The sequence below is a fragment of the Salmo salar genome, chromosome ssa09 (genome assembly GCF_905237065.1).
Source record: "Salmo salar chromosome ssa09, Ssal_v3.1, whole genome shotgun sequence".
NCBI lineage: Eukaryota > Metazoa > Chordata > Actinopteri > Salmoniformes > Salmonidae > Salmo > Salmo salar.
The window spans coordinates 37,080,742-37,097,445 of NC_059450.1; the positions used below are offsets into that span (position 1 = coordinate 37,080,742).

General features: G+C 42.3%; 1 protein-coding gene across 1 annotated transcript in view; it reads left to right on the forward strand.

Moving 5' to 3' along the window:
- The first annotated feature begins 2,172 nt into the window (after positions 1–2,172).
- tmem121aa (transmembrane protein 121Aa) overlaps positions 2,173–16,704 on the forward strand; it is a 63,615-nt gene continuing 49,083 nt past the window's right edge. The window contains 1 exon segment of the mRNA XM_045723621.1: positions 2,173–2,652. The gene's annotated coding sequence lies outside the window, so the exon portion shown is untranslated.

The following is a 16,704-nucleotide window of genomic DNA, read 5'->3' on the forward strand; positions in this document are numbered from 1 at the left end:
ACTAGAGGTCGATTTGGTCATTTGACTGCAGGAAATAGCTACTGAAAGGCTGAGTGTTTAACAAGGGGGCAGAGACACATCTCTATAGAGGCTGTCTGACAGGTGGAACTGCTGAGGGTTGCTATGCAGGATACAGTTGAGATAACAAAGTCCTGCACAGTTCACACACACACACAGTTCACACACACACACACATACACACACTCATACACACATGCATGCAGGCGCGCGCAAATACACATGGATACACACACGGACACACATTGAAACACACACACACACACAAGGATGCACGTGTGCACACACAAATGTGGATGTGCACACGCACACGCACACCTACACAAACACACACACACACACAAACTGAAATGGCATACAGTGTCATGTGCAGGTGTTGGTGCAATACCATAAGTGCATACCACTGCATAAGTGGTAGAGGCTTCTTGGGCTGTGTTCATCGGATGGCTGTGTTTCTTTAGGCCTATAGTGTATACGTGGAGCTCTGCTATTAGACTTGTTTTTAAGAACTTTATACTTGATGACCTTATAGATTTATTTGATGCAGTGCCTCAGTTAGCTGAGATGATCAATACAGAAGTTAAGATATTAAAATTAATTTCGGTTTCTGAGCTAATACATAATACTACTTAGTTATTCTGTATCAGATCTCATGGGATTGTATCATATCTCGTGGGATTGCGTCAGATCTCATGGGATTGTATCATATCTCGTGGGATTGTGTCAGATCTCATGGGATTGTATCAGATCTCATGGGATTGTATCAGATCTCGTGGGATTGTATCAGATCTCGTGGGATTGTATCAGATCTCGTGGGATTGTGTCAGATCTCATGGGATTGTATCAGATCTCGTGGGATTGTATCAGATCTCGTGGGATTGAATCAGATCTCGTGGGATTGTATCAGATCTCGTGGGATTGTATCAGATCTCGTGGGATTGTATCAGATCTCGTGGGATTGAATCAGATCTTGTTGTTTGCATCTGTAGTTGGTTCTTTGGAGACCTCTGTCTTCAATTCTTTATTCTCTGAACCTGATGATAGAACTGTGTATGTGTGTGTGTTTTTAGAACTTAGTGTCCTGTCCCTAGGGTGTTGTGCTAGCCAACTCCCTGTGCTATAAGCGGATAAATATGTTCCATTATTAATGTGTTTCTCAACATAAATCCTGAAAAGTATCCCCGTTGGCAAAGTGAAGAGAATTCATTCCTGTGGAAGAAAATGCATGAGCCCCCGTCAATGCAATATTAAAGATATTGCTGTTCACACACTGCAGTTCGAATGAGAATGGCAAAAGTGATAGAACGTGCTGTCGACCACTAATGTATTTACACATAACTCTTGTTCGCTGCTGTGTAATTACTTGTTTATCACTTTACTAATAAGTAGAATAATTAATCTAACAACTACACTGCAGTTTTAGGGAAATTAGAAAAGCCTTGAAGACCAAAATATACTGCTGCCCTGGCTGCTGCTGTCCTCAATTTCAGGAGTTATACTAAATTTACCAGTGAAGAAATATCACACACACACACGCATACACACACGCACACACACGCGCGCACACAGAAGTAGGATTGTGGGTCAGGTGGATGTGTGGGTGTATAACGCGAACGTCTAGCCACCCAAAAGTTGAGTGTTTGAATCTAATCACAGACAACTTTAGCATTTTAGCTAATTAGCAACTTTCCAACCATTTACTACTTTTTAGCTACTTTCCAACTACTTAGCATGTTAGCTAACTCTTCTCCTAACCCTAACCTTAACCATTTAACCTAACTCCTAACCCTAGCCCTAACCAAATCCTAACACCTAGCCTAGCTAACGTTAGCTACCTAGTTAAAGATAACGCTTGCCACCTAGCCACCTAGATAAAGTTTGTTTGCCACCTAGCCACCTAGCTTTAAGTTAGTGTGCCACCTAGCCACCTAGCTAAAGTCAGCGTTTGCCACCTAGCCACCTAACTAATGTTATCCACCTAGCTAAAGTTAGCGTTTACCACCTAGCTAATGTTAGCCACAACAAATTTGTTCACAACACAGTTCGTAACACATATCACACAAAATGGATGATGGACATCATGCAAAACATAAGATATCATACTAACTGGAGTGTCATTTCCTATGTTATGTCTGCTCCTGAGTCCATGCTGCATCTGTGTTGCACTACTGTCCAGGCCAGGGAGGGAGAGAGGAGAGAGAGAGGAGAGAGAGGGGAGGGAGAGAGGAGAGAGAGCAGTGGACTGACGGTCTCTCAGCATAAGCAAATTGCTAATAACTTATACTCTATGCTGGGAGGGTGAGGGGAAGCTATACCAGAGAGAGAGCGAGACAGAGAGAGAGAGAGAGCACATCAGAGCGGAAAGAAAAAAACTGCCTAATGTCAATTGGACCGGAAAAGTCGGCCCCCAGTTCATCTTTGCCTCAGCACTGACTGATTTGGGGATGCATTCTGAATTCACCACGTTCTCGTGGTCTCAGTCGTGTGTAACCATAACCTTAAATTGCCACACTTGCCGGTAGCCTGTTTCAGACTGCAGCTTAGCTCACTATGCGCATCAGCGCGGACTAAATCACCCTCAAAGCTGCCGTATGCTCCGACAGATCAGAACCACGGACAGCGACTAGCACAGCGGTAGGACCGATGCTTTCATTTAGCATGCCGAAGTCTGAAAAAAAAAAATCCTTTAACTGTTTGACAAGAGATGGTGCAAGTTTAGACGGGCACAACACAGGCTATTTGATTCAGGTGTGTTATTGAAAAACGATGGCTTTGAAGGGAACCACATTTTAATTTGTGAAATGTCTACATCTGCATGAGGCGGTTAAGCATTTTATAGCGGACAAACACGCACATGTGAAAATTAGACTGGTTTTTTGAATCTAAGCGCTACGATTTGGGGTTCTAAACCACTGTTACAAGTTAATAAAGACATATAGCCACTGGTTTGTTTGCAGGTTACTTGGCAAAAACATATCACTTCTAGCCCGGTGTTTTTTGTATAATCGATAGTTGGTATTGTTCCCAAACCGATCATTTATGATTGCTGCTTTCTAGAGTGAGAGTGCTAAATTCACACGAGAAGGTGTTTACGTTAGGAAAACGATCCTGCTTCATTTCGGACTGACATTAATCTCTCGGCGCCAGCCTGCCAGGCAGCGTGTGTCAACTCAGCAGCTGAAAAAAGCGGCTCCTCTTCCCCCCACACCACGAAAGTCCCGCGAGGGCTTCAGCCAGCCAGAGGCGCGCGCTGTGCTTCTTGGCATCTCACCGAAGCCTCGCGCTGCTGCTGGAAACTGTCATTTGAATTACATGCCATGTATTCAACTGACATGCAGTTTGTTCTATTGTCTTTGATGTAGCCCCTTGTATTTCCGTTATTTCCGTTGTCCAGATAAGAGTTTAGTAGCTCAACAGTGTTCTAAACGGGATGAATGGCTTCTTCATTCGTTTGCACTTACTGCACTGGCCAGTAGCCCATGGTCATCTGTCAGGGCCACTGCTCTGGGCTGAGGCTGAGGGACATAATACTGCAGTGTGTTCCCTCATCAACTCCTTACAGCCTCCCAGCCAGAGCTTCGCCCAGCCCCAGGCACATCTTATAATATGGAGAACACACTTAAACATCCCATATGATAGACGACACACATAAACATGCAGTTGAAACCCTCACTTCTCTGCCCTCCATTAGCTAGCCTACGCGTCTTTGCTGCTATACTGAACACTTCTCAACATCTTCAATCTGTCTTCTATCATTCTTTGTGTAGCTGCTGTATTCATCTCTCTCTGTCTGACTCTATCTCTCTCTCTTGCTTTATTTCCCCCTCTCTCTCTCCCTCTCTCTCTCTCTCTCTCTCTCTCTCTCTCTCTCTCTCTCTCTCAAATGGCTTTGTTACAACATACATTGGAAAATGGAAAGTGTTACAACATACATTGCCAAAGCAAACATATAGACACATTTCAAATCAATGATGACGCAGATAGATAATAAAAGGAAAAATAATAATGCTCAATGAGTAGTAACAATTAACAGGACAATACAGTAAGAAATGAATGTGGACAATAATGAAATTGTGAGAAAGACACAGATAGCAAAGTTATTGCTCTGGTTGGTCATTCCACTGGCTGTCCCTACAGGTATGTCAAGCAGCTACATACTGTATTCTGCAGCTAATATGGCGAAAAGGGGTTTTTCTCCCAATAGATGCTGGATTTTCTCCTTTTCTGTTTTGGTTTCAAAATATTTGTATTTGTTTTCAATTTTGGGAAAGAAAAGTGGCCGTAAGTCTATATAGTTCTGTCAGTGTAGGAGAAAATGCAGCTCTTTCTATACCTGTCTCTGAGTGCAGAATGAGTACAACCAGTCATCTCTTGGGAGCCAGATGTGTCTGTGACGGACGGTTTCTATGGACAGGCTGTGCTCACTGAGTCTCTAGATAGACAGTGTTTTTCTCCGTTTTCTATCAGTCACGGGGGTTAGATAGTCTGCCACCATGTACTGTCTATTGTGGTCTTTCCAATAGGTGAAATATTTGTATTTTTGCTTTGTGATGGTTGGGCCAGATTTTATGAGTACTGTCCTGAGGCTTTGTTGGTAGGATTTAATGAACTGAGACTCAGAACCAGGTGGCTGATGGGACTCTTTTCTATGGTCAACTATGGTCTCTCTCTCGCTCTCTCGCTCTCTCGCTCTCTTGCTCTCTCTCTCTTGCTCTCTCTCTCTCTCTCTCTCTCTCTCTCTCTCTCTCTCTCTCTCTCTCTCTCTCTCTCTCTCTCTCTCTCTCTCTCTCTCTCTCTCTCTCTATCTCATTCTGCCTCTCAGATCATTACAGATGCTTTCAGGTTTAATGGTCTCTTTAGGGGTCTATGCCTTGTCTTTGGCCTTACAAGATGAATGTATGCATTTATTATTAAGGATTTCATATTAAATAAGTAATTGATGCTATTAAAGCATTATCTCTTAAAAAAATGAGTTTTTACCAAATTGATTTGAAGAGAGATTTGGATACTGCTACGGACTTGTTTTCTGTCTTTTAACTGAAACCCCCTGAGACACACACACACACACACACACACACACACACACACACACACACACACACACACACACACACACACACACACACACACACACACACACACACACACACACACACACACACACACACACGTAAAGGCTGTTATGGGAAGTGGAGTGTTTAGCTGGCCCTTCTGGTTCGGGGGGGGATACAGCCATGTTGCTCTGCCTGGTTACAGCCATGTTGATCTGTCTGGTTACAGCCATGTTGATCTGCCTGGTTACAGCCGTGTTGCTCTGCCTGGTTACAGCCGTTTTGCTCTGCCTGGTTACAGCCGTGTTGCTCTGCCTGGTTACAGCCGTGTTGCTCTGCCTGGTTAAAGCCGTGTTGCTCTGCCTGGTTACAGCCGTGTTGCTCTGCCTGGTTACAGCCGTGTTGCTCTGCCTGGTTACAGTTGTGTTGATCTGCCTGGTTACATCTGTGTTGCTTTGCTTGGATACAGCCATATTTCTCTGCCTGGTTACAGCCATGTTACAGCCATTTTGATATTTCTGGTTACAGCCATTTTGATCTGCCTGGTTACAGCCATTTTGATCTGCCTGGTTACAGCCATGTTGCTCTGCCTGGTTACAGCCATTTTGCTCTGCCTGGTTACAGCCATTTTGCTCTGCCTGGTTACAGCCATTTTGCTCTGCCTGGTTACAGCCATGTTGATCTGCCTGGTTACAGCCATGTTGATCTGCCTGGTTACAGCCATTGATGGACAAATTCAATATGGTGATAATAATGGCCATGATACCTCAGCTCTCCCTCTGTGAGGATAGGGGCAGTTGAAGCTCCGTTGGTAGAGCATGGTGCTTGCAAAGTCAGGATAGTGGAGTCGATTCCCGAGAAACGCCATACGTAAAATATGTACACACGTGACTGTAAGTCGCTTTGGGTAAATGTGTCTGCTAAATGGCATATTTTATTATATTATTTCATCAAATTTCAGGTTGGATTCTGCTGCCACCTGCCACTAAACCGTAAGTAGGTTTTTAGTAGAGACCTGGGGGCTTTCCTGACAATGAGCACACAATCAAATGAAAATAAATGTGTCTAATGCTCAGTAGGCTGTAGGATTGGCTAACCAGATGGACCTAATCATCATCATTATGTTGTTTTATTACCCAGGGTGACTGGGGCACTGGGTTAGTACAAATCCTGTTCCCTGCCATCCTGCCAAATCACCACCCTCCTTTTGGGGGATACTAAACTGACACTGGGCTACCCGTACAGAACGATAGCAGAAACACCAGATGCATTTGTTTGCGTCCCAAATTGCAATTTTTTTTCTATATAGTGCACTACCTTTGACCAGGGCCCATTATGTAGGGAATAGGGTGCTATACACTATCAACTATAGGGTGACTAAACTATCACTGTTTAAGAAGATCTCTCCCTGTCTTAGTCTCTCTGTCATCTCGCAACATTTAAGTGATAGTGGGTAACACTTAACTAAAGATCTCCTGCACAGAAAGCAACAACGTAAGCAAGGTAGCCTAGTGGTTAGAGCATTGTACTAATAACTAAAAGGTTGCAAGGATCGAATCCCTGAGCTGACAAGGTAAAAATCTGTTGTTCTTTCCCTGAACAAGGCAGTTAACCTGTTAGGGCTAGGGGGCAGTATTGACACGGCCGGATATAAAACGTACCCGATTTAATCTGGTTACTACTCCTGCCCAGTAACTAGAATATGCATATAATTATTGGCTTTGGATAGAAAACACCCTAAAGTTTGTAAAACTGTTTGAATGGTGTCTGTGAGTATAACAGAACTCATATGGCAGGCCAAAACCTGAGAAGATTCCATGCAGGAAGTGGCCTGTCTGACAAGTTGTTGTTCATCTTGGCTCTTTTTATTGAAGACTGAGGATCTTTGCTATAACGTGACACTTCCTACGGCTCCCATAGGCTCTCAGAGCCCGGGAAAAAGCGGAATGATATCGAGGCAGCCTCTGGCTGAAACACATTATCGCGTTTGGCAAGTGGCCGATCAGAGTACTATGGGCTTAGGCGCGTGCCCGAGTCGACCCCATGCTTTATTTTCTTTCGTCTGTTTACCTAAACGCAGATTCCCGGTCGGAATATTATCGCTTTTTTTACGAGAAAAATGGCATAAAAATTGATTTTAAACAGCGGTTGACATGCTTCGAAGTACGGTAATGGAATATTTAGAATTTTTTTGTCACGAAATGCGCCATGCTCGTCACCCTTATTTACCTTTTCGGATAGTGTCTTGAACGCACGAACAAAACGCCGCTATTTGGATATAACAATGGATTATTTGGGACCAAACCAACATTTGTTATTGAAGTAGAAGTCCTGGGAGTGCATTCTGACGAAGACAGCAAAGGTAATAACATTTTTCTTATAGTAAATCTGACTTTGGTGAGTGCTAAACTTGCTGGGTGTCTAAATAGCTAGCCCTGTGATGCCGGGCTATCTACTGAGAATATTGCAAAATGTGCTTTCACCGAAAAGCTATTTTAAAATCGGACATATCGAGTGCATAGAGGAGTTCTGTATCTATAATTCTTAAAATAATTGTTATGTTTTTTTGTAAACGTTTATCGTGAGTAATTTAGTAAATTCACCAGCAGTGTTCGGTGGGAATGCTAGTCACATGCTAATGTAAAAAGCTGTTTTTTGATATAAATATGAACTTGATTGAACAAAACATGCATGTATTGTATAACATAATGTCCTAGGGTTGTCATCTGATGAAGATCATCAAAGGTTAGTGCTGCATTTAGCTGTGGTTCGGGTTTATGTGACATTATATGCTAGCTTGAAAAATGGGTGTCTGATTATTTCTGGCTGGGTACTCTGCTGACAAAATCTAATGTTTTGCTTTCGTTGTAAAGCCTTTTTGAAATCGGACAGTGTGGTTAGATTAATGAGAGTCTTGTCTTTAAAATGGTGTAAAATAGTCATATGTTTGAAAAATTGAAGTTTTTGCATTTTTTAGGTATTTGAATATCGCGCCACGGGATTACACTGGCTGTTGAGTAGGTGGGACGACCTAGCCCATAGAGGTTAACCTGCTGTCATTGTAAATAAGAAGTTGTTCTTAACTTCCCTGGGCTAGGTGGGACGCTAGTGGAATCGCGTGGCGTGAAATACAAATACCTAAAAAATGCTATAACTTCAATTTCTCAAACATATGACTATTTTACAGCATTTTAAAGACAAGACTCTCATTAATCTAACCACATTGTCCGATTTCAAAAAGGCTTTACAGCGAAAGCAAAACATTAGATTATGTCAGGAGAGTACCCTGCCAAAAATAATCACACAACCATTTTCAAAGCAAGCATATATGTCACAAAAACCAAAACCACAGCAAAATGCAGCACTAACCTTTGATGATCTTCATCAGATGACACTCCTAGGACATTATGTTATACAATACATGCATGTTTTGTTCAATCAAGTTGATATTTATATCAAAAAACTGCTTTTTACATTAGCATGTGATGTTCTGAACTAGCATAACCACCGCAAACTTCCGGTGAATTTACTAAATTACTCATGATTAACGTTCAAAAAATACATAACAATTATTTTAAGAATTATAGATACAGAACTCATTTATGCAATCGCGGTGTCAGATTTTAAAATAGCTTTTCGGCGAAAGCACATTTTGCAATATTCTGAGTACATAGCCCGGCCATCACAGCTAGCTAATTTGACACCCACCAAGTTTGGCCCTCACCAAACTCAGATTTACTATAAGAAAAATTGGATTACCTTTGCTGTTCTTCGTCAGAATGCACTCCCAGGACTGCTACCTCAACAACAAATGTTGTTTTGGTTCCAAATAATCCATAGTTATATCCAAATACCTCCGTTTTGTTCGTGCGTTCAAGTCACTATCCGAAGGGTGACACGTGAGCGCATTTCGTGACAAATAAATTCAAAATATTCCATTACCGTACTTCGAAGCATGTCAAACGCTGTTTAAAACCAACTTTTATGCTATTTTTCTGAAAGAAAAAAATGGAGAATTCTCATGAACGCGCATCCCCAGTGTCACTGTTCCCAGCCTGACCACTAACAAATTCTCCTGCTGTTCTTCGCCCAGAGACAGGAGACACGTCATTCCATTTTCTGGCGCCTTCTGAGAGCCAATGGAAGCCTTAGAAAATGTCACGTTACAGCAGAGATGCTGTATTTTCGATAGCGATGCAATAGAAGGATAACAAATTGTCAGACAGGGCACTTCCTGTATGGAATCTTCTCAGGTTTTGGCCTGCCATATGAGTTCTGTTATACTCACAGACACCATTCAAACAGTTTTAGAAACTTTAGAGTGTTTTCTATCCAAATCTACTAATTATATGCATATTCTCATTTCTGGGCAAGAGTAGTAACCAGTTTAAATTGGATACGTTTTTTATCCGGCCGTGCAAATACTGCCCCCTAGCCCCAACAGGTTTTAACTGACTTGCCTAGTTTAATAAAAATAAAAGGTCTGCTCTCACTGTTTCACAGTCATTCTCTCAGTCAGAGACTGACCATTCACCTTTTAGATACTGAGCCCAGATGAGTGAAGCCAAACTGTACTATGCTGTCCTGGTTATTCAATCACCATAGTTACTGGAACATTGATGAAAATAACGTATCAGAGCCAGCATAGGAAGGTTCGGCCCTATAGTCTGAATGTGAACCAAGCTTGGCAAAATATAAGGAAATTATTTTGTAATAGGTAGTCGGTAAGGAATTAGTTGGTAACACTTTAAAGTAACTATCATGAATACACTATTGATAATGTATTCAGAAATAAGTATTTCATTATGTGTAAACATTTATACACATTATAAGTATTCATTCATATACCACCCCAGGTGAACATAATTATAAAGTGTTACCAAACAGTTGTGTAATGGGTAGCACTAATATACGATGAATGTTAGGTAATGAACTGTTATTTTGTGCTGAGGCTGGTGGTTCTGGCATCTAACCTATGTGACCTGTACGATTTCCCATGAGATGAACTAAGTGTTGACATGCCGCCGGGACTCCTGGGCCCAGGCAACATGATTATCTGGTCAGCACGCTGCAGTGATGACTCACAGGACCACTCTGATCACACAGTCAATACATGCCTGTAGCTGAATCACAGCGACAGAGAGACACGCATGTACACATGCTCTATCTTCATTTGATCCATTTCTCTCCGCAGGAAAATCATTCTGCAGCATCAGGAAATGTGAATTATAATTAATGTACATTTTTTAAGGGGTTGATACATTTTCTGGGAAGGGCAAATCAAGTCTGACATTTTTAAGTGGAAATTACAAACTTTAAAAACCCTTTTAAACCTTGAAAAGACAACAATTAAACACACAGCTCAACCACAGATATCATTTATCCCAACCGACCATGTCAACATGAGTTCCCATGACAACCCCATCACCATCACAAGCAGCACATGCTTCCCCCAATAGAACTATGGTTGGGGTTCCAAATATCAATTACTTTGAAACAATTCGACTGCTTTTTGGATAGCAAACAGTTTAGGCTCGTAGCAGGCTTGTTATTACATGTGTGACCAGCTGATGTATAGCTGATCGGTGGCTCTGTGCTCTGGTTCTATGCCCTGGGGTGCAGGTTGCACAGACAATGGCAAAGTACTAGAGAAGATAAAATGGGGCATGTTACTAGTATTGTTGCAGTCCTGATCTGACTGATGCTGTGGGTTGTGTTCATTAGGCACCAAAGCAGACAAAAACAGACTGAAACATTGAGATTCTATCTGTACTTTACCAATAAGAAACGTTTGTTTTTTAGTTTTGACCCGTTTTGCTACATTGAGGCATAATGCACACGACCCTGGTCTGGCACGTCCAAGGATGATTGACAGATGTATTACATACATGTAACTCCCAACCTGCATCAGACTTGAGGTCCACTGATCCCCAGTACAGGGACGGTGTGTGTGTGTGTGTGTGTGTGTGTGTGTGTGTGTGTGTGTGTGTGTGTGTGTGTGTGTGTGTGTGTGTGTGTGTGTGTGTGTGTGTGTGTGTGTGTGTGTGTGTGTGTGTGTGTGTGTGTGTGTGTGTGTGTGTGTGTGTGTGTGTGTCTGTCTGTGTCTATGTGTCTGTGTGTCTGTCAGTAGCCAGTTGGCCAGTTACCATGATGTCACAACACAGCATGATAGTTAAACAGAATATAGAGACCTTGAATAGTGATTCAGAACTCACAGAGACAGGGAGAGAGAGAGAGAGAGGGAGAGGGAGAGGGAGGGTGCAGAGGGAGAGAGAGGGAGATGGAGAGGGAGGCTGCAGAGAGAGAGAGGGAGAGGGAGGGGAGAGAGAGAGGGAGATGGAGAGAGGGAGAGAGGGAGAGGGAGGGTATAGAGAGAGAGAGAGAGGGAGAGAGAGGGAGAGAGAGAGAGAGAGAGAGGGGGAGATGGAGAGAGGGAGAGGGAGGGTATAGAGAGAGAGAGAGGGAGAGGGAGGGGAGAGAGGGAGAGAGAGAGAGAGAGATAGAGAGGGAGAGAGAGAGAGAGATATAGAGAGAGAGAGATAGAGATAGAGAGAGAGATAGAGAGAGAGAGAGAGAGAGAGAGAGAGAGAGAGAGAGAGAGAGGGGGTATAGAGAGAGAGGGAGGGAGGGAGAGGGAGGGTATAGAGAGAGAGAGACAGAGAGAGAGAGAGAGAGGGAGGGTATAGAGAGAGAGAGAGAGGGAGGGTATAGAGAGAGAGAGAGAGGGAGGGAGAGAGAGAGAGAGAGAGAGAGAGAGAGAGAGGGTATAGAGAGAGAGAGAGAGAGGGCAGGGCAGGTGGACAGAACATACAGTAATACAACAAGTACAGTACAGCGCCTTCAGAAAATATTCATACCCCTTGTTGCAGTATGATGGAGTCAACATATGATTTTTCCCCCCATCTACACACAATACCCCATAATGGCAAAGGGCATTTGATACTCTAAATTGAGCTCAGGTACAGTACATCCAATTTTCTTTGATCATCCTTCAGATGTCACTACAACTTGATTGGAGTACACCTGTGGCCAATTCAATTGTTTGGATATGATTTAGAAAGAAACACACCGGTCTATATACAGTAAGGTCCCATAGTTGACAGTGCATGTCAGAGCAAACTATACCATGAAGTCCAAGGAACTGTCTGTACATCTCCGAGATAGAACTGTGATGAGGCATATATCTGGGGAAGGGTATAAAACAATTTCTAGAGTGTTGAAAGTTTCCATGAGCACAGTGGTCTACATCATTGGCCGTCCAACCAAACTGAACAACAGAGCAAGAAGGACCTTGGTCAGGGAGATGACCAAGAACCCAATGGCCACTTCACAGAGTTCCTTGGCTGAGATGGGAGAACCTGCCAGAAGGACAACAGTCTCTACAGCACTTTACCAATCTGGGTTTATGTGAGAGTGGCCAGACGGAAGCCACTCCTGAGAAAAAGGCGCATGACAGCATGCCTTGAGCTTGCAACAAGAAACGTGAAAGACTCAGAGAGCATAAGACAAAATATTCTGTGGTCTGATGAGACAAAAATCTAGCTCTTTGGCCTGAATGCAAAGCGCTATGTCTGGAGAAAACCAACCATCTAAGTCCATCCCTACTGTGAAGCATGGTGGTGACAGCATCATGCTATGGGGATGCTTTTCAGCAGCAGGGACTGGGAGACTGGTAAGCATAGAGGGAACAATGAATGGAGCCAAATTCAGGCAAATCCTTGATGAGAACCTGCTTCAGACCTTAGACTGGGGGCAAAGATTTACATTCCAACAGGACAATGACCCCAAGCATACAGCCAAAGCAACGCTGGAATGGCTTCAGAACAAGAATGTGAAAATCCTTGAGTGGCCCAGCCAAAGCCCAAAATTGAATCACACTGAAAATCTTTGGAAAGAATTGGAAGATTGCTGTTCCCCATCTAACGTAACAGAGCTTGAAAAAATCTTCAAGGAAGAATGGGAGAATATCCCCAAATCCAGATGTTCAAAGCTGATCAGACATACCGAAGAAGACTCAAAGCTGTAATGGCCGCCGCAGGTCCTTCTACAATGTATTGACTCAGGGGTGTGAATACTTAAGTAAATTTGATATTTCTGTATTTCATTTTCAATACATTTTCACAAATGTACTAAAACATGTTTTCACTTTGTCATTATGGGGTATTGTGTGTAGATGGGTGAGAAAAATATATATTTCATCCATTTTGATTTACTTTTGTAACACAACAAAATGTGGAATAATACATCTAGGGTTATGAATACTTTCTGAAGGCAATATATGTGTCATTGTCCTGTCTTGGGGACTTCAACAGGATCATGGAGTGTTAATACTCTAGTTCTTTGTTACCACTCTCACTAGTGTACTGCATACAGTGCATTCAGAAAGTATTCACACCTCTTGACTTTTTCCACATTTTGTTGTGTTACAGCCTGAATTGAATTTTGTGTCACTACAAACAATACCCCACATAATGTCAAAGTGGAATTATGTTTGTAGACATTTTTACACATTGATACACAGCTGAAATGTCTTGAGTCAATAGGTATTCAACCCGTTTCTTATGACAAGACTAAATAAGTTCAAGAGTAAAAATGTGCTTAACAAGTCACATAATAAGTTGCATGGACTCATTCAGTGTGCCATAACAGTATTTAACATGATTTTCTTTATGACTACTTTATCTCTGTACCCCACACATACAATTATCTGTAAGATCTCTCAGTCAAGCAGTGAATTTCAAACAGAGATTCAACCACAAAGACCAGGGAGGTTTTCCAATGCCTCCGTACAGAAGTGCACCTACAGTATTGGTAGATGGGTAAACATAAAAAAAGCAGACATTTTATATCCCTTTGAGCATGGTGAAGTTATTAATTACACTTAGGACAGCTGTAATCTCTGCCAAAGGTGATACTAACATGTATTGCCTCAGGGGTGTGAATACTTGTGTAAATTAAAGATTTCTGTATTTCATTTTCAATACATTTGCCTGTTTTAGAAAAAGTTCTAAAAACATGTTTTCACTTTGTCAATATGGGGTATTGAGTATAGATGGGTGAGAAATAAAATCTATTTAATCAACTTTGAATTCAGGCTGTAACACGACAAAATGTGAAATAAGTCAAGGGGTATCAATACTTTCTGAAGGCACTGTACATGGGACTGCTTATTCTACCTCATGTTCATTACTGTACCTTTTCAAAGATATCAGAGACGTGTAAAAAAATATTATTTTTTTTCACCGTGTCCGTTCATGTACTCAGCCAGTGGGTGGGAGGTGGGAAGTAGTGGGATCTTTTCTAGAGAAGGGAAATTTAGTTACATCTGAGTTACCTGAGGACCAGGCTGGTGGAATGATAAAAGACACTTTGAAAATTAAGGTATCACTCATTTACCAATTAGCCAATATATTGCATCAGAGTAATAGTGTAGCTACCTTCTTTTCCTAAGCTGTAAGGATCTGTCATTAGATGTTCCATTTAGGGGTCAAACTGGACGTTGAAATTCTCTCTCTCTCAATTCAATTCAAGGGGCTTTATTGGCATGGGAAACATACATTTACATTGCCAAAGCAAGTGAAATGGAAAAATAAAAGTGAAATAAACAATAAAAAGTTAACAGTAAATATTACACTCACACAAGTTCCAGAATAAAGACATTTAAAATGTCATATTATGTCTATATGCAGTGTTGTAACATGTGCACATCTCTCTCTCTCTCTTTCTCTCTCTCTCTCGTTAGATGTCGGAGCCAGGGTCAGGCCGGCTGCAGAGCCGGGTATTACAGCTGGTTAATGAACCAGTAAACAGGCTTCATGTATCATTATGAAATCATCTTCTCTGCCTCAATGACTCCAAGTTCAGCCTGTGTGAGCTCAGGTTTAGATGTCAAGTGTAGAGAGGACACTTATAGGCCTATCTTTAGTGCAACTAGTAATATAGACTCAGTCTATTCTATTTCCTCTGTACTGACCTGGGGAGTGCAAGGTATAGCAGGTCTACATTAACAGTGAGGGAAAAAAGTATTTCATCCCCTGCTGATTTTGTGCGTTTGCACACTGACAAAGAAATTATCAGTCTATCATTTTAATGGTAGGTTTATTTGAACAGTGAGAGACAGAATAACAACAAAAAAATCCAGAAAAACGCATGTCAAAAATGTTCTAAATTGATTTGCATTTTAATGATGGAAATAAGTATTTGACCCCTCTGCAAAACATGACTTAGTACTTGGTGGCAGAACCCTTGTTGGCAATCACAGAGGTCAGACATTTCTTGTAGTTGGCCACCAGGTTTGCACACATCTCAGGAGGGATTTTGTCCCACTCCTCTTTGCAGATCTTCTCCAAGTCATTAAGGTTTCGAGGCTGACGCTTGGCAACTTGAACGTTCAGCTCCCTCCACAGATTTTCTATGGGATTAAGGTCTGGAGACTGGCTAGGCCACTCCAGGACCTTAATGTGCTTCTTCTTGAGCCACTCCTTTGTTGCCTTGACCGTGTGTTTTGGGTCATTGTCATGCTGGAATACCCATCCACGACCCATTTTCAATGCCCTGGCTGAGGGAAGGAGGTTCTCACCCAAGATTTGACAGTACATGGCCCCGTCAAATGATGCTGTGAAGTTGTCCTGTCCCCTTAGCAGAAAAACACCCCCAAAGCATAATGTTTCCACCTCCATGTTTGACGGTGGAGATGGTGTTCTTGGGGTCATAGGCAGCATTCCTCCTCCTCCAAACACGGCGAGTTGAGTTGATGCCAAAGAGCTCCATTTTTGTCTCATCTGACCACAACACTTTCACCAGTTGTCCTCTGAATCATTCAGATGTTCATTGGCAAACTTCAGATGGGCATGTATATGTATTCTTGAGCAGGGGGACCTTGCGGGCGCTGCAGGATTTCAGTCCTTCACGGCGTAGTGTGTTACCAATTGTTTTCTTGGTGACTATGGTCCCAGCTGCCTTGAGATCATTGACAAGATCCTCCCGTGTAGTTCTGGGCTGATTCCTCACCGTTCTCCTGATCATTGCAACCCCACGAGGTGAGATCTTGCATGGAGCCCCAGGCCGAGGGATATTGACAGTTCTTTTGTGTTCCTTCCATTTGCGAATAATCGCACCAAATGTTGTCACCTTCTCACCAACCTGCTTGGCGATGGTCTTGTAGCCCATTCCAACCTTGTGTAGGTCTGCAATCTTGTCCCTGACATCCTTGGAGAGCTTTTTGATCTTGGCCATGGTGGAGAGTTTGGAATCTGATTGATTGCTTCTGTGGACAGGTGTCTTTTTTACAGGTAACAAGCTGCGGTTAGGAGCACTAGAGTGTGCTCCTAATCTCAGCTTGTTACCTGTATAAAAGACACCTGGGAGCCAGAAATCTTTCTGATTGAGAGGGGGTCAAATACTTATTTCCCTCATTAAAATGCAAATCAATTTATAACATTTTTGACATGTGTTTTTCTCGATATTTTTGTTGTTATGCTGTCTCTCACTGTTCAAATAAACCTACCATTAAAATTATAGACTGATCCTTTCTTTATCAGTGGGCAAACGTTCAAAATCAGCAGGGGATCAAATACTTTTTTCCCCCACTGTACATACTCCCTCTCTCCCTCTGTTGACCTTTCTCTCACTTTCT